Source organism: Herpailurus yagouaroundi, unplaced genomic scaffold, assembly GCF_014898765.1.
Source record: "Herpailurus yagouaroundi ecotype Mexico unplaced genomic scaffold, PumYag 141, whole genome shotgun sequence".
Taxonomy (NCBI): Eukaryota; Metazoa; Chordata; class Mammalia; order Carnivora; family Felidae; genus Herpailurus; species Herpailurus yagouaroundi.
This window is the reverse complement of record NW_024412396.1, coordinates 65,614,856-65,623,291: the sequence shown is the minus strand read 5'-3', so window position 1 is coordinate 65,623,291 and position 8,436 is coordinate 65,614,856. Positions and strand designations below refer to the sequence as shown.

Here is an 8,436-nt window from a genome sequence, read left to right as displayed (position 1 = left end):
TTCCCCAGGGTAAGCAGGATGCTGCATCGAGCTTCAAACTCCGAGCATCCCGCTCTGTGCTCCGAGGCGCGGAGCGGGAATAATGCGCGCGCACTCGGCTTCGACCGCTCCCGGGGCTCGCGAACGCGCCTCCCTTGCCCGGCCCGGCCTGGCGCTCGCGCGCGCCCGCCGCCGGCCCACGTGACTCTAGGCGCGGCGACGGCGGGGGCGGGTGGGGGCTCGGGCCGGCTCCGCAGCGCCGCGCAGGCGCCCCAGGGCCGCGCCGAGCCGAGCCCCTCCTGCTCCCTCTAGGAGTCAAAATGGCGGCGAGGGAAACCTGGAGCAGCCCCGGAGCCTGAGCCACTGACAGGAGCGGAGAGGGCGGCGGCGGCGGCAGGAGGAGAATGGCCGGGGGTGCTGGCGCCGGTGCGGACGGCGGTGCTGGTGGCGGCGGCGGGGGCGACGGCCGCGGTCCCAGCGGCGGCAGCAGCAGCGGCGGGAGGAGCCTCCGGGGTGAGTGTCCCTTGGTGTCTCTGAGACTGGGAGCCGAGGCTGTGCCCGGCGCAGCGCGGGGCGTCCCGGCAAGGAAGGGGCTGTGTCTAAGAGGTGGGGGCGCCGGGCTGGGGCCCGGCCGCCGCGGGAGGCGCCGCCGGCGGGGAGAGGAGAGGGCAGTCGTCCGTCTGGAGCTGAGGCGGCGGCGGCGGCGGACTGGCCGGTCCCCGTGCGCTCCCAGGGGCGGACTGGGCTGTGCGCCGTCGTCCCGGGGACAGAGGCGCGAGGTGTGGCACTCGGGACGGAGAGAGCGACCCGAGGTGGCCGCGACGACGGCCCGACCAGCTCCGGGCTCCAAGGGGCGGGACCCGCCGCTCCCAGGACGCCGGGAAACCGCTCCCGATACTCGGGCGCGTGTTTACCCGACTGCGGGGCTGCGACCGCCCCGGGGTGGGCGTGAGAGCGGCCGGCCGGAATTGGGGAAGGAGCAGGCCTGCGGACGGCTGCCCCAGGGGGGAGAGAAGTTAGATTGCCCGGGTAAGTTACTGTTCCGGGCTCCAACTGGAATCGTGTTTTGACAGGTTGGGAGGGAGACAATACCGACTGTTTGATAAAGGAGTCTGTGCTTGGAGTACTTGAATGGCCCAAAGCGTGCATTTTCAGTGCCTTATCATTTGCACAGCTGTTCACTAGCCTTACCCCGAGGATGAGAACTTTCTCGCCGTCTTTTTGGAGAAGCTCTGAGGAGTGTTGCTTCCGCTTTGAACCATGATAGCACCTCTTTACATACCAGCACGGATAATGAGTACTCTGGATTAGGCCTGATGCACAGCAGTCTTGGTTATCTTTACCAGAGAACTGTTCCCTCTGCCAACATCTTACTGTAATGAGGAAATAGGCATTTTTACAGAATTACTTAGTTTTTTCCAACGGACAGAATCTTTGGTCTCTGAATAGCATCCATTTCTTTCAGGTTGCTGAAATACTTGACTTTCTTCTGGAAATGTGGAAGAAGGAGTTGAAATAGCAAGAATTATACATGTTAATGGAATCTGTGATTAAACTTGTCCTGGAATTTTTGGAGTCAGAAAAACCTTTAGAGCTCTGGTGTGACTTGTTTTAGAGCGGAGAATCTAGGCCCAGGGAGATGACTGACTTGCCCTGGGTCTTACAGCTGGCCAGAGCTTGGGCCACAACTGGGATCTGAGCCTCGCCGCGCCCCCATTTAGAGAGCTCTTTTCGCTGCACTCCTGAGCCTCTTATTCTTCATTGAGAAATGCATTCTTAACCACCAATACTGGTGCCCATGTCTAGGTCCTTGTGCAATAAAGTTGAAAGCAGAAATGAGAGAGAGTGCCTCACTCTGATCTGTCATTTCATTTAGAGTTTTCATAGGCCTGTAACTATATTTTCACCCAGTTACAGGCATGGTCCATTCTTGCACGCAGTCAGTAAAACCCATAGGTCAATATTCTGTCCCACAAAGCCAAACTAGTGTTCTGTGCCCCAACGCCAGCATTTAAACAAGTTCTTTATATCAGACTCTCATTTTAAGATTTAAGACACCGGTGTTGCATTTGCTAGATTAATACTGCCTAGTTTCCGTCTATTTTCTTGTTGAATTACAAGAGTCTTCTTTGTTGTGTGTCATGGGGTAACTTTCCGAAATGCAACCTCAAATGATTCTGATCACATTCTAGTCAGTGAAACTCAACATATCAAAGTTGTACCTTGTGTTCAATGAATTACACTGTAATTAATTGTAATTATTGAAAGTCTGCTTTGCATTTTGCATTATATTAGTTGCTATAGTAGAAAAGAAAGAAGTGTAGTATATAAACTTTGCCCTCAGGAAAGATAAGGTGTACCCTTATGACTCTAGAAGACAATCTAGTACATTCTATGAATACAGAGAATGCTGTAGGTGTTCTGGTTAGAGGGAGACGAGTGAGACTTAGGAGTCTAAAGAACTTCCTGGAACACTTGGGACTTGAGCTAGCCTGTGAGGGTTTAGATTTACAGAGATACTGGAGCAGTTACTCCGTGAGAGAAAAGCGAGAATATGATGTGGAGATTAGCTTTGGGGATGTTAGCTCATCCTAGTTTCCTAGGATGAGCTGACAACTGAATTTGGGAGGCTAAAAGGAAAAAAAATCATGCAGTTGGAAGGATATGTGTAGAAGGGTTTGAGTACTAGTTTGAGGAGATTTGGATTTTTATCCTCTTGGGCAAGATATGGGGAGCCTTTGAAAGGTTGGAAGCCCCATATTAATGCGATAAACCAGCAAGATGAACCTGCCTGTGATCTACAGGTTGAGCTTGAATGAAGACAGACTGGAATGAGCCAACAATGACAGTAGCTGTTGCAGTTACCTAAATATGAAGAGATGAGACCCCAGACCAGGATAGAGTCAATAGGAAGGATGTGTGGCAGGTGTTTTTGTTTTTATTGTGGTAAAATATACATAAACATAAAATTTGACATTTTAACCGGTTTTAAGTATACAGTTCTGTGGCATTCAGTACCTCCACATTGTTGTGGAGCCATCACCACCATCCATCTCCAGAACCTTTTCATCATCCGCTACTGAAACCTTTTACCTATTAAACACTAACTCCTATTTCATTTCCCTTTACTCCCAACCCCCTGGCAACCATCATTCTACTTTTTGTCTCTATGAATTTGATTACTCTATGTACCTCATTTTAGTGGAATCCTATAAAATTTGTCCTTTTGTGACTGGCTTATTTCATTTACATTTTTTTAAATTTTTTTTTTTTTTAACGTTTATTTATTTTTGAGACAGAGAGAGACAGAGCATGAATGAGGGAGGGTCAGAGAGAGGGAGACACAGAATCTGAAACAGGCTCCAGGCTCTGAGCTGTCAGCACAGAGCCTGACACGGGGCTCAAACCCACGAACTGCGAGATCGTGACCTGAGCCGAAGTCAGACCCTTAACCAAATGAGCCACCCAGGCGCCCCTCATTTAGCATGTTTTTAAGATTCATTCGTGTTGGGGAATTTTTCAGAATTTCCTTCCTTTTTAAGGCTGAATACTATTTCATTGTGTGTATGTACAGTATCTGTTTGAGTCCACGCTTTCATTTCTTTGGGGTATAACCCAGAAAATTTCACATTCCCACCAGCAGTGCACAAGGGCTCCAATTTCTCCACTTCTCACCAACACTTGTTGTTTTCTGTTATTTTGATACTAGTCATCCTAATGGGTATGAAGTGATTTGTCATTTTAGGCTTTTTAATTATTATTATTTTTATTTCTTTATTTTTAAGTAATCTCTACACCCATCATGGGGCTTGAACTCACAACTCGGAGACCCAGAGTCACATGCTCTACTAACTGAGCCAGTTTGGTGCCCCTATTGTGGTTTTGATTCCTATTTCTCTAATAATGATTTCTTCTTGTGCTTCTCAGTCTTTTGTATATCTTCTTTGGAGAAACATATAGTAAATTCTTTTACCATTTTTTAATCTAGTTGTTTGATTTTTTGTTGTTGAGTTGTAGGAGTTCTTTATATATTCCAGATACCAATTCCTTATCAGACATATGATTTGAAAATATCATCTGCTATTCTGTGGATTACCTTTTCACTCTGTTGAGTGTTCTTTGATGCTCAAAAGTTAAAAAAAATTTTTTTAACGTTTTATTTGTTTTTGAGAGAGCAAGAGAGCATGAGCGGGGGAGGGGCAGAGAGCAAGGGAGACAGAATTTGAAGCAGGCTCCAGGCTGTCAGCACAGAGCCTGACGCTGGGCTCAAACCCACAAACTGTGAGATCATGACCTGAGCCAAAGTTGGACGCTTAACCTACTGAGCCACCCAGGTGCCCCGACGCACAAAAGTTTTTAATTTTGATGAAACCCAGTTTATATATTTTTTCTTTGTTGCTTATGCTTTTGGTCTTATATGCAAGAAATCATTGTCAGATCCAAAGTTGTGAAGCTTTCCCCCTGGAAAAGTCATACATTTAGATCTTTGCATGTGGGTATCCAGTTTTTCTCAACACCATTTGTTGAAAAGACTGTCTTTTTTCCACTGAATGATTTTGGCACCCTTACTGAAAATGACTTGATTATACTGTGCTTGGCTTTATTTCTGAACTCTCTATTCTGTTGGTCTGTGAGTCTGTCTGTATGCCAGTACCACATTGTTTTGATTACCGTAGCTTTATAGTAATTTTGAAATCAGGAAGTGTGAGACCTCCAACATTGTTCTAATTCAAGATTGTTTTGGCTGTTTGTGGTCCCTTGAGATTCCATATGAATTCTAGGATGGGTTTTTTTATTTCTCCAAAATTAAAAAAAGATATGCCATTGAGATTTTTTTTGATAGGGACTGCACTGAATCTATAGATTGGAGCAATATTGACATATTGATATTAAATCTTACAGTCCATAAACTCCAGATGTCTTTCAATTTATATGTATCTTTAATTTCTTCCCACAACACTTTGTAGTTTTAAGTGTAAAACTTTTAAGTGTAAAAGTCTTTCATCTCCTTGGTTAAGGTTATTCCTTAGTATTTTATTCTTTTTGAAACTATCGTAAATAGGATTGATATTTTAATTTCCTCTTTGGATTGTTCATTATTGATGTTTAGAACACAGCTCATTTTTGTATGTTAATCTTTGCATCCTGCAGCTGTATTGAAAGCATTCATTCTAACAGGCTTGTGTGTGTGTGTGTAATCTAGTTTTCTACACGTAAGATAGTGTCTTCAACAAAGATAATTTTATTTCTTCCTTCCAATTTGAATGCCTATTATTTCTTTTTCTTGCCTAATTGTTCTGGCTAGGACTTCCAGCACTATGTATATTGAATAGAAGTGGTGAAAATGTACATCCTTGTCCTGATCTTAGAGAAAAAATGTTCAGTGTTTGACCATTGAGTATGATGTTAGCTGTGGGTTTTCCTTTATTATGACCTTTATTATGTTGAAATGGTTTCCTTATGTTCCTGGTTTGCTAGAGTGTTTTAGCAGGTATGTTTTAATGAAAAAAAAAGATTCAGTTATAGGTGCTGAGAGCATCTCTAGCCTGGTGAAAGGGAAAATTCTGCTGTCATTGGCAAAGTAACATATTAATGCCCAGTTGGTGTTTTAGGCATTGTCTCTCTACATTTGCAGTCATGTTTTGGCTTAATTCAGTAGGGAAAAGTGACACTAATCAAATAATCATACAAATATATTCCTGAATATAACTATAGTATAATTTTGCTCACAGCTGTATTCCCAGCATCTAGCATAGTGCCAGGACATAGGTGCTCATTGAAGTTATTAATTGATATAAGCAGAAGACTTAAAATTTAACCTAAATTTAACTTAAAATTTAAGCTAAAAACTATATGCTTATAATTTTTAGTGACAAAGTATTTTTATTTTATTTTATTTTATCTTATTTTATTTTATTTTATTTTATTTTAAGCCATCTTCCCTGAACCCAGTCTTGGTACAATGGTAACAAAATAAAATCAGACTTCTCTGCTATGAAAAGAAATAGACAAGTGACTTTTTCTAAAATAAGTGTCTTTAAGAGTGAGGCCAGGGGTGCCTGGTTGGCTCAGTTGGTTAAGCGTTCGACTTCAGCTCAGGTCATGATCTCATGGTCTGTGAGTTTGAGCCCTGAGTCGGGCTCTATGCTGACAGCTCAGAGCCTGGAGCCTGCTTTGGATTCTGTGTCTCCCTCTTTCTGTCCCTCCCCTGCTCACACCTTTGCCTCTCTCTCTCTTTCTCTCAAAAGTACATGAAGACTTAAAAAAAAAAAAAAGGCAACATTTTTCTTTTTAAGTTGATGATAGTGGAAATCGCTTATCAGAATCCAAAGTTTCAAAGGGATGCATAACTTAGAAGAAACTTTTCAGGTGCGTGTTGACTCCAGATTTATAATGAAATTCAAATATTCAGTACCTAGTTTATTTGCAAAACAAGTTCAAAATTCTTTTAATGCAAGCTTCAGTGGTTTTTAGTATCCTTTATTTTTTAATTTTTAAAAATTAATTTAAATTTTAAAATTTGGCAGTTTTGGGGCACCTGGGTGGCTCAGTAGGTTAAGTGTCCTACTTTGGCTCAGGTCATGATCTCGCGGTTTGTGAGTTTGAGCCCCACGTTGGACTCTGTGCTGACAGCTCAGAGCCTGGAGCCTGCTTTGGATTCTGTGTCTCCCTCTCTCTCTGACCCTCCCCCACTTGTGCTCTTTCTCTGTCTTTCAAAAATGAATAAACATTAAAATAATTTTTTATAAAAGATTTTATAATTTTTTATAAAAAATTTATGAGAAAATATTTCTTAATATAGAAATTTCAAAAATATATAATGTACTAAGTTATGTAAATTGATACTGAATATGTGTAGTGAACCTTATGTTAAGGTTGGAATAAATAAGAATCACTTTAATGCAGAACATAGAGCATCCTTTACATCACAGGATTCAAAAAAGTCTTTTGAGCATTGTTGGAGTTTTTAGATATAGGTGTTATGTAAAAGAACATTGGACTAGGAATCAAACCTCCAGTCCGATTCTGACTACTGTTTATAGGTTTGTGATCTTAAGCAAGCCCTTTAACCTGTCTGAGGCTTCATTTTCCTCAAGAGTCTGTGTGTGTGTGTATACACTCACACACGTGCACACATGTATGTCACAGTGTTTTACAAAGCAGCTTTGCCACCTTATGTTTGCTCTTCAGTTGTTTCCCTCCCTGTTACTAGTCTGAACTATTTATTGAACATCTACCAACCAAGTCTCTGCCATTTGTTTTCCCACTGTCCCCCCTAATTCTCTATTCTCTATATTGCTGCCACACTTATGTTTCTAAGAAAACCCAATTGGGGCATGTTACTTCCCTACTTAAAAAACCTGTGTTAACCTCCCATTGCTTATAGGATAAAGTCCAAACTCACAGAGTTTGTGGACTGTGTCCAACCTTCCATTTCCCATCACTCCAGCCTTACCAAGCTGTTTCTTGTTCCTGTGCTTCTGTATCTCATGTGTTTATCCAGTGCTTGGAGTTCTTTTTCTTTGTCATCCAGGAAACTCTGAGAAGGTGATTCATCATCCACTGCAGGGGTAGATTTTGATTACTCCAAGCCAGGTCATTTCCCTGTAAACTGTTGATTGAAAGGAAGGAGACACATTCTTTTTCTGGGGGACAGGACTTTTTCTCCTGTTGTGTATGAACAAGAGAATATGTGACTCCAGTTGCCCCTGGCAGCTGTCTTACAACCCCAAGGGATGATGAAGCGTGCCTGGAAGATGATAGAGCAGAGAGAATGAATGCAGGTCCAAGATAACATAATTTTAGACACATACTGTACTGGGGGTCTGGGCCTTTCCCTGCCATGGGACTTCTCCACCTAACAGATTAATTCCTTATTGTTGAAGCCATTTCTTTGGAGTTATTTGCCATCAAAAATCTCTTGATTGATACAGTTGTGTTTATTCTCAAGACCCAGTTCAAATATGACCTTGACCAGTAGTCATACACTCATTCCCTGAGTACTTTGGCCCACTCTTCCAGCCCTGTTGCAACTGTACTATAATCATTTGCTTGTATGTCTGACTCCTTCATGTAACTCTGTGTACTTTGAGCCTTGGCTTACAGGATGCAGCACAGTGTCTGCTACGTTGTAGATATTCGGCAATGCATTGTCAGGATGAAAAAGGGTTTTGTAAACAGTTTTTAAATAAACATGAGGTATGTTATTATCTTTAAAGTGAAATGGAGAAATCAATTAGACATGCAAAATGTTCTTTGCTTGCCTTTAATTATTTTCTAAAAATGTTCACTTAAATAAAAAATTTGACAGCCTCTCTGGCCACAGTGCCTTGAATTTTATGAAAAATCTAACTTAAAGTAGGAGTCCTGGAAGGAGCAATAATGAATTGTGTTTTTACCCTGCAACTTCCTTCCTTCCTTCCTTCCTTCCTTCCTTCCTTCCTTCCTTCCTTCCTT

General features: G+C 42.6%; 1 protein-coding gene across 6 annotated transcripts in view; it reads left to right on the top strand.

The window, feature by feature from the left end:
* Positions 1–399: 399 nt before the first annotated feature.
* BTBD7 (BTB domain containing 7) overlaps positions 400–8,436 on the top strand; it is an 88,214-nt gene continuing 80,177 nt past the window's right edge. For all 6 annotated transcript variants that reach the window (XM_040478080.1, XM_040478079.1, XM_040478081.1 and 3 more), the window contains exon 1: positions 400–492. The gene's annotated coding sequence lies outside the window, so the exon portion shown is untranslated. The remainder of the gene's footprint in view (positions 493–8,436) is intronic.